This window comes from Columba livia, chromosome Z, assembly GCF_036013475.1.
Source record: "Columba livia isolate bColLiv1 breed racing homer chromosome Z, bColLiv1.pat.W.v2, whole genome shotgun sequence".
In the NCBI taxonomy this organism is placed as follows: domain Eukaryota; kingdom Metazoa; phylum Chordata; class Aves; order Columbiformes; family Columbidae; genus Columba; species Columba livia.
Window position 1 is genome coordinate 56,139,715 of NC_088642.1, and position 10,540 is coordinate 56,150,254.

A 10,540-nucleotide genomic window follows, 5' to 3' on the forward strand; every position below is an offset into this window, starting at 1 on the left:
AGCCAGGCAGGAGGGGGTCTGAAAACACCAGAGGTTTTAGACAGGAATTTCATAGCTAAACAGAAACTACTGTTTCCTTTTCCTTAAATGCTTTAAATGTGGTGCTCAAGCGATAAGAGGAACAAAAGTCCGTTAGAAACCCCTATGCCTAATGTAACAGGAATTTAATAGAGAAACGACAGTTCTGTAGAGACTGGACACAAGGCAAAGCAGGATGGCCTTGGTTTGCAATCTGGGAAAGCAGGATGTTGCACTAGATGAAGAAAGAGCTACGTGACTTTTGCTGAGTAGTAGCACAAAACAACACCACACATGCTCGAGAAAGAAGGTTAAGAAGCTGATACTGGGGGGCACCAGGCTGCAGAGACCCACAGGGGACACTGGAGACCGTCGATGTAGAGACTGGAATACCAAAGATGGACTACAGGCAAAGGGCCTTATTATGTAAATAATCTATGTTTAATGCATTAACCGAGAAGTAGAAACAAATTAATAAGCAATTAGTGTGTGTAATAGATGCCAAGAAGTGTGAGTTATGTGCACACTCAATTAGAGGGAACGATCCTCTGAGCGTCTGGCGCACTACAATGAAAGTGCCTGCTTTTTAAAACTTTCAAAACAGCGTTAAGGAGTCTTTTTGCTGACTTTTCGGTATCAAGAGGAATCAAGAGGACTGCGGACAGACTGTCCTTCAGTGTGTTGTTAACACTGCGTAGCTTTACTGCCAGCAGAGTAGGCATAAGGAGCTGTATAGATACTGAAACACGTTGAATTGCGGCAGAAGCCAGAGTCAGCTGGTCTTGGGAGTCTGAGGGAGGGTAAACAAATTCCTCTTTCACCCCTACATTTGTCATTACTTTGCTAGGTTACATAGACAACTTCAGATCAGGAAGTTCTGTCTAACATTCAGTGGAGAGTGTTAACAAGATGGGCCATTTCAGGCAAAATGACTCAAATGTGGTGCACGCGGTTCATTCACAGACAGGGGCCACAGCTACTGAAGAAAGTAATTACCGTAAATTGATGACTAAGAACAATTTGGTTATTTAAAAAGTTATGCTTCTAGCCTGCTTGTAGGCAGCAGGATTTAAACTCTAAAGCTGGGCAAACTCCAGAGAAATTAAAACAGGTAAAAGCCCCTAGAACGTTGTGAGAACATTGTACGTTCACATAGATGTAATATTACACACTGTTTTTAACATCAGAAGCAACTGAAGTAGCCTGAGTGCTACAATCAAGTGTGCCAGAACAAGAATTATTTCAGGAAGTTTGAGGTCACCATCTGTACAAGTTGTCTCACTATGACATTTTGTGAATCTAACATAAAAGACAAGGGACACAGCACTGTAATCAGCCAAATGGCAACAGCAAGTTTTCATTTGCTGACTGCCTGACAAGATATTTCCAGTGGTTGTTATAACTCTGAGTTTCACAGACATAAGCAAAATAAAATATAAATGTTCTCAAGTATCTTCACTTTTAAAGATTTGCTGTTTGTGTTACATAGTTTTAACAGGTAGAGACTTAACAAGTGGGGACTATTTCGCTGACAGTCCACATGCATTTGAAATTTTCTCTTTGATTAGTATGTCCATAATCACTTTTGCCCTTTTTTTTTTTTTAATTCCTTTACTCATCTGATTTCTCTGGACAATCTTTCAGTGAGGATTTTGCTCTTGTATAGGGTGACATCTACAAGCCATCTTTTATCTACAAATTGAAGGTGTACAATGATAACCACATCTTCTAAATCACATACGGGTGAAATTTTTAGGCATGTCCCTACTTACTTCAGAAAATGAATGTAATATGATTTATACACTATTTCAGAATTAGCAACTTGGAATTCTATGCATATAAAGCTATGTGTTGTGGTTTAACCCCAACTAGTAATCAAAACCGTGATAGCTGCTCACTCCCTCCACTCACACTCCCAAGCAGGGGAGAGAATTGAAAGAGGAGAAACTCATAGATTGAGATAAAAACAGTTTAATACTAATACTACTACTACTACAATGTATAAAATGAAAATAGGATATAAATTAAAAGAAACTCAATGCAATTCCTCACAAACTCCATCTGCACTGAGCCACCAGTCCCGGGAAGAGCCAGAGCACCCTGGTCCCAAATAGCTGATCCCAGGGACAGAGAGAGAAAAGACCAAAAAGGCAGAAAGGCAAAAAGCCGAACTAAAGGAACTGCTGAATGGAACTCAGTCGAAATGAAGCTGAACCATAACAAGTCTCCCCAGCTGGAAAACACAACTCTCACTAAATGAGAAGCATGATGCTAATGCCATGGAATATTCTCATTGGTCAGCCCAGATGTCAGTCAAGGTCTGTCCCATCCATGCCCCCCTTCCGAGCTGCCTCGCACCTCCAGACATAGAGCCCAGAAAGACCTTGGCTTCTGGACAACAACTAAGATAACAGTAAGTTTTCACATTCTCTTTGTTCAAACTCAAAGATGCTGGAAAGTTACTTGGAGAAAAACATTAATTCTCTCTCAGGGTGTTACCTTCTTGTTGTCAAACTAATCCAAACAACAACCACGCTATCAGCAGAGCGGGAAAGTTTCTAACTGCATGAAGAACGTTAACTCAATTTCACTTAAAACAGCACACTGAAAAATAGAAAGCATCTGTGAAGATTCCAGCATGGACAGACCTGGTGTTTGCAGACATTATATATTGGAGACTCTCCAACCTTGCATTTTGTTATCAATTTCAGTTTCAATTATGCTGTTGACAGTAGTGACTGGGATTTCAAGAAGAATTTTGAATCACAGTAGTTCTGTCACTGCCATGTGAATGAAGCAAGCAGCTTATCTGTATGCAGTTGATTAGTCATGTGCTGTGCACCAAGAATAAGCCTGAAATAAAAACAAGATGAAGATTGATTAGACTGTTAATATAGCTTTTGCTATTTTGTGGCATGTCAAAATTATTATCCATGTTCTGTATTGGATATAGCCTTGAAACAACCACAGTAGATTTCTAAAACTGCAGGCTGCATAGATCACAATTAATTCATAATTAAAATGGAATTTGTCAGTAAACAACCATCTCCAAAGCTGAAATTTATTATATTGCAGATAACCTGCTTCAAGTTGTTCCCTACCAAACTTTGTTTTCTTTAGAAAATAATGCCAAGCATCCCTTTCTTCAGCATTTGATTCATTGATTTTTGCTTTGCATCCTATTTAGTTCTCTAAAGTTTAGGATGGTCTTTATTTTTAATGTCTTATTTTTTTAAAATCAAATTTTGGTACACATAACACACCTGCCAAAAGGGCTGGATACTGAGCAAGTGTCAGGAGTGTTCTGTGTATATGAATCATGGTGTACACTCTAAATTCAGGCTTTATGCAGTAGGCAGCTATAATATGTGTAATGATGAATGTATATTTGATGTCTCGTGTTCTGTAATTCTGACTGTAGCCATTACTTGCTTTTCCAGTCAGAGACAGTTCCCATTACTGTTTAGATCTTAAAAAAAAAATGAAATTATTTGGTGAGATACCAGATGTCTCTGCTCTAGAGAACAGCCCCAAAACAGACCCAATTCTGTCACTTTGGCAAATAATGTCTTCTTCACTGGTCATCATTTTGCTGAATCCGTTGAAGTAATTCTTGTTCTTACTCTTTTCTTCCTGTGTGTTTCTAGGCCATATGCTCTTCAAATTTTGTTTGTTTGTTTAATGTATACTAATTATAATTTTTTATCTGATTTAACACTACAAACATTTGTCACTCCTCTCACACGATGGACAGTGTTAGCTTCCTTAGAGGCACCAGGGAGACAAAAAAGGGCGGTGCACTCTACCCTGACTGTGGGTCAGCAGCAGATTCCTCTTGGCTTTATGAGGATGTCTGGCAGGTATCCTACTGGTTGGTGTTCTTCTACATTATCGCTTATTGCATAGTATGTGTTAAGGAACAAATTACCATTAAAAAAAAAGCCATAACAAAACCAAAACACAACTCCTGCATCTAGCCTTTTAAAGTGTACTTCTACAACTAAATAGCTAGCAATTTTCCTCTGTTGTGCAGAATGCCAGCTGGCACAGAATGCTAAGTGGCAAATGGACAAAACCAAAATTTCCAAAACTATTTGAAAAAGATTTAAGAGCTGCTGCTAGGGCAGTTCTTTATAGCTTTTGTGCAGAAGCCTGAGAGGATCCTTTGTTGCTAGGTGGCAACATTCCTCAAGCAAACGATGTGTTGGTAGAGTGTGTAAATATTTTGCTTAAAGTAAGGAAGAAGTAATTATTTCATTGTGTCATTAGACAGCTTTACCATATTTCTACTGGAAGCTCATGATTGCATAATGACAAGTGCACAGTGTTCTTTATTATTTACATTATACTGCAACAGGACACGGTCCTTTAACACACACAAAACATGTAAAACAAACCACATAATCTCAATGTCTAACTTAGGGCAGTCCAAAGGCATGTCAAGTTAAAAAAAAAAAGAGTCACTGTTTGTGAATTTCCACAGTAAGGCACACTGAGAGATCCAAAGAGGTATAAAACTTGGTACAAAGAAAGAAGTTCTGCTGATAATAAGCAATTGCACAAAAACTCTTGAAACATGGGGTGGGCACTGGAGACTGAAGCAGTGATAAGGAGATACAGGTTGGACAGCCTGAAAGGAAAGGAGAAAGAAAAATTTGGTCAGGATGGAAGAATGAAATATTTACAGAGCAAGGAGAAAAAAAAAAAAGAGCACAAGAGTAAATATTATTTGTTTTAGAATCTTGAGTTGGATATAGGCCAAATAGATTCAGTTCTTTTCTATCTGCAATAGCCAGCCATGCCATGCATTCCATGGATTAGCACTCATTTTAGTAGACTGGGAGCTCCAAGTCCATTAGATAAAGTCTGAATGCAAAGCAGTTGTTCAGTGGAAATAGGATTTTTTTTCCTTTTGTCTACCACTGGCTTGCTTTTTGTTCTCAAAAGCTAGGTTTCTAGCCTGCAGAATAGTTTTGTTTTTTCTTTCAATCTCACTGTCAGATATGTACAGAAAACTGTTTCTGTATTTTTGTCTCTCCTTATCTCCCCCCCCTTTTTTTTTTTAATTTTCTAGTTTTCAAAATTGCTGTTTAACAAAACCAACCATCTAGGTACAAGAGTCTTAGAAAATAAATCCTTATTCCCCCAAAAGTTGTACTGAAAACTATCTAAGATCAATTCTGAAAGTCATTGGTTGTTATAAATTTAACAGGAAACCACAATGAAAAAAATCACCCAGAAAATTAAATGCCCAAAAGTTAAGAAATGACTAAATAATGAGTGTGGAGGTTATAGAAAGTATGAACAAAAATAGTAACATCATTTACTGTGTGTTGATATATATGAGATACTAAATAAGATATATATATATTACATACATCATCTTGTATGTGGGATAAAATACATAACATGTATATGTAGAATTATATACAATTGTACTTATAAGACTATAAATTAAGTATATAAAATAAGTGAAATAGCATCTTTTTTTTTTTCTGCTGAAACAGATAATTAAGTACGTAAAATTTATTATTTAATGAATACATAAGAAAAAAAGTGCACCTTTAGCTAACTGTCCTTGACCTTAATTTCTCTCCTAGCTTGGGAACTATTTCCTAGGCTTCATTGCACAGAGTTAGTCACACTGTTTTGATGCGCTACACAGACCTGCACAGCCTGAGCTGCCAGAGTAAGTTATAGTAACAGCAGTAATTACTATGTGCTAATTTTGAAATACATATTAATTTTGAATACCAATGTAGAAGAAAGACAGAAAACATGGTCCTTCATTAGGGTATCTTTCAGATATGCTTTCTATCTGCTGATGAATCATATGCTTTACAGCAGACTCATCACAGAATTAAATGGCTGAAAGGAGGAATATTGGCTGTCTGCAGGCCAGCTTTGGAATATTAATGCATAGGGTGGTATTACAAGGGTATCCTAATGCCTTAGGAACAGAGAATTTTCCAGATAGAGCATCTCCCAAGAGGCATAGACAGGAACCACGACAGCCAGGTGGCTACTGTACTTGGCACAGCTGCTGAGCAGCCAGGTATTCCCACTGAATGCCAGTGCACCTTGGCCTGAGAAAGATCAGGCAATGGCAGCTGCTGCACGGGATGAAGCAGGATATGGTTCTTACACAGCTTTCATTTCCAAACCTGTGCTTAGCTATACAGTGTAAGAGAATCATAGAATCATAGAGTAGTTTGGGTTGGAAGGGACCTTCAGAGGTCCTCTAGTCCAACCCCCCCTGCAATGAGCAGGGACATCTGCAACTAGATCAGGTTACTCAGAGCGCCTTCCAGCCTGGCCCTGAATGTCTCCAGGGATGAGGCATCTACCACCTCTCTGCTCAACCTGTTTCTGTGTTTTAACACCCTCATAGTAAAAAAATTCTTCCCCATGTCTAGCCCAAATCTCCCCTCCTCTAGTTCAAAATCATCACCCCTTGTCTTATCACAACACACCCTGCCCTTCTCTGAGCTTCCTCTTAACTCCTCTGCCTCCTTCTTAGATGCAGAAAACAGAACTGGACACGGTACCCACAACCCACAGGCTCACCAAGGTTTTGAGCACAAGGAGATACCTCTGACCTGTTTTCAGCACCCTTTTGGTGATTGCCACCACACTGCTGTATTTTCAGCTGCAAATGCATACTGGGCTAATCAATGACTGGTCACTCCCAGAGCTCCCTCCTGACCTGTAAGTTTGAGTTACGCATTACAAAAGCATTTAATTGCACGCTTCATGTATCTCTCATTCTGACTAGAATCATGTTTTCAGTACTGAATTTTCCCATGCTTCCTGAGTCAAAAATGAAAGCCCATGAGTACTACTTTTAAAGCAGAGCACAGAATAGGAAATACCTTTTCTGTGGTGGTCTGCATCCTTGGCTTACACTTCATGGAGAGCCATTCATTTTAATTCAGCCCTACTGGTTTTGCAAAAGGAAGAAAGAGAAAATGATAGCAGAAAAGCTTAATATAATGTAGAATCAGTTTTCTTAATACAAAAATTATTTTTCCTGTTATGTACGTCTCCTCCAGGAGAGATTTTACCTTCTTGTTATTTACCCTGAATCCTTGACGTTAAGCTGGAAGCTGCTTCAGAGGTCAGGCAGCACTACTTAGGACATCCATCCAATATGTGCAACTATTTAAAAGAGCCTGAAACAACACAGTGTTGGATTCTTTTCGCTAGATGAACCAGTTGGGACAAAGTAGAAAATTGAGGAAGAATTTTAATATTGTTATTGTTCAAGAGCCTCGGAGGAGTGACTTTTCAGAAACAAAAGCTTGTATAATTAGTACTTTACGTGTGTTTAATACAATCCAAATTGAAAAACTGAACACCAAATAGATAAAGAGGCTTCATCTGTTTACAGTAAGAAACCTCACATGACTCACTAAAGAGTCTGCAATCCAGCTTGAACTTTCTCAAAATGATAGTTGCATAGGAAATTGGAAGACTGGGACTTCCGCAATTCACTGCACTGTATATATGGTTGATGGCACTTAGAAAACACTAAGAGAAACCTCCCATTTTCCTCAAACAGTAATATTCTTAAGAATTGTAGACAAGGACAAAGACATTTTCACAACAGTGACATATAAAGACACAGTAACATTTGCTGGATGTCTGGCAGCCAGCCAATCTTAGGCTCATTGTTTGAAAAATGTTACAGGACAAAATCCGGCATTACAATCAGTGCATGTGGAAGCTGGAGGGGGTGGAATGAAGGAGTGGGAGTATAGAAACATGAGTCTAGGAGTATACAAGTATAGGAGTAGGAGTGTAGAATATGCTGTCCCAGTTGTGAGGTGGTATTTGTTTGATGGTACCTAAGAACTGCTTATATAAATACTTTTATCAACAAGTAAATAATATTTTCCCTGGACTTCACTGCCAGTAATGTCTAAGTCTAGAAGCAGATTGTTCTTTTCTCACAGATTTTTTCACTGTTCTCCTCAACACCATTGCATGACCTTTTACTCCTGCTTGCAGCTCTAATGCCTTGTTCCAATTTTCTCTATAGAAGTCATAAATAAATCATTGTGCTGGCAGAGAAAACAATCTAACAGGAATGGTGTTTCTGTGTGTTCGCCCACATACATTAACTGCTGAATATAAAATCCCTATACAAATACAAACAGATCACTTTGTTAATGTTATTGAGCACCAGTCAGTAGCCTGCAAATTCAGACCTCCTACCCACAAGCAACACTTTAAATACAAACCATGCTGACACTGTTTCTGATCCAGTTTGAAGGTATAATGATGTAGTGATGCAGGAATTTTTAGCTGCCATTTTTATTATTTAGTTGTATATAGTGCCTGCTCATTTTACATTATCACCTGAAAAGTCCAGTATGTTTTACTGTGGCACGTGGCCTAATGCATTACACCGTATGTGGTGGGTTGACCTTGGCTGGGTGCCAGACGCCCACCCAGCTCTTTCCTCTCCTGAACAGGGCGAGGGGAGACAAAGTAAGAAGGAAATCTCATAGGTTGAGACAGAGTGATCACTTACCAATTACCAGCATGATCAAAACAAGACTCAACTTGGGGAATATTAATTTGCTGCAATTAAAAAGATAGTATGATGGTGAGAATCAAAGACAAAAACTAAAAACACTTTCCTACCAACCCCCTTTCTCCCTAGGCTCAACTTCACTCCTTCACTCCCCATTCCTCTACCTCCTCCACCCCAGATGGCGCAGGGGATGAGGAATTGGGGGTTGTGGTCAGTCCATGACAGCCCCTCTGGCGCTGCTCCCTCCACGTGCTGTTCCCCTACTCTGGCACAGGGTCCCTCCTACGGGACACAGTCCTCCAGGAGCTGCTCCAGCGTGGGTCCTTCCCTGTGGCTCAGTCTGTCAGAACAGCCTGTGCCAGCGTGGGTGCCACACCGGCCATGGCTGCTGCCAGCAGCCTGCTCCTGCCTGGGCTCTGCGTCAGCTGCTGCCGCCCTCAGGGCACATCCACCTGCTCTGGTGTGGGGTCCTCCCCGGGCTGCAGGTGGGTCTCTGCTCCCCCATGGACCTCCATGGGCTGCAGGTGGGTCTCTGCTCCCCCATGGACCTCCATGGGCTGCAGGTGGGTCTCTGCTCCCCCATGGACCTCCACGGGCTGCAGGGGACAGCCGGCCTCACCATGACCTGCACCGTGGGCTGCAGGGGAACCTCTGCTCCAGCGCCTGCACACCCTGTACATCGGACCAGAACCCCAGCCTCAAGAGATGAAGTGGCACACAGAAAATTTATATGTACGCTTATCAGGACAATGTAAGGCACACATGCCTCTCAATCTTGAAATGTTTTATTCTGAAAACTGAACACCTTTTTTTCTTTTTTTCCTGGCTATATATTCTTAAGGATAACTGTTATTATCTGAATAACAGAGGCAAATGGATACCTGCAGGAACAGTGTTCCCAGAGACAATATACAACAGCTGGTAATAATAATAATGTAATTCTCTCTCTGAAAAGAACACACTAATTGAGAAAGCAGCTACTGCCCACTGTACTTCTAGCCAGGTCAGAAGAGCAAAGCAAACTTAGAAATATAATGAATTAAAAATACATAAGGTAAATAGCAGTAACAGCCTGATTTTTTTTAATATAAAATGATCTTGACAAGGTATGTACAGTTGCCATCACAGTTCGTTCTAAGAGATAGTACTGCTAATGACTCAGTGAGTGCATACCCAGAAGAGTACTAGACGAGGAGAATATCCTGCACCAAGTACTAAATAGAGGCTAGATGTTTTTCAAGGGATGGTTTCATTAAAAAAAAAAAAAAGCAAAGCTGAGAAACTGCCTGTACAAACAGTGTGCAATTCTGAGAAGAGTGGGAGCGTAGGAATGGATCAAAGCACCTGAAAAGTGGTTCGAGTGAGATGGTTCTTGTCCCCAATATGTAGCTAACATGGCCTCTTCCACAGTCACAGCAGGATTTCCTTGTGAAGACTACTTGTGATGTTCACTGACCCAGGATCTACGCTAACTGAATGTTTCAGAAACTGCTGAGGAAACCCAAAACAAGGCATGCCTGTTCGGAGCTGTATTTCTTCAATAATGGTCTTCCAGCATATTTCAGTCTTTCTTTACTGTTAGGGTTTTTTTCTAACTTTAGTCTTGACTAATTTAGTTAATTGAGAGACTAGCATTTAATTTTGTGGCAAATCAACAGCTTTAACATATGTTCACATTTTCCTGAACAGTGGAAAGCTGCAGAATTGGGGATTTAACCAGTATTTGTTCAATATCCAACAGCTAATTCTATTGATCCAAAAAACTATCTTTCAATTGAAAAAATATGTTAGAAGAAAATAAGTAGAAATAACAAGTTTTAAGACAGTACCTTAGAAATGGATCTAAAAGAAGCTTCTGGACAGGGACCTGAAGCAGAGAATCTCAATGACTCCCCATATTCCCTACATGGCAAATAAGCAGCTCATGAACAAACACATTTAGTCTGGAACCTCAAAGGAAGCCCTGTGCTGGTTTGACTGAAA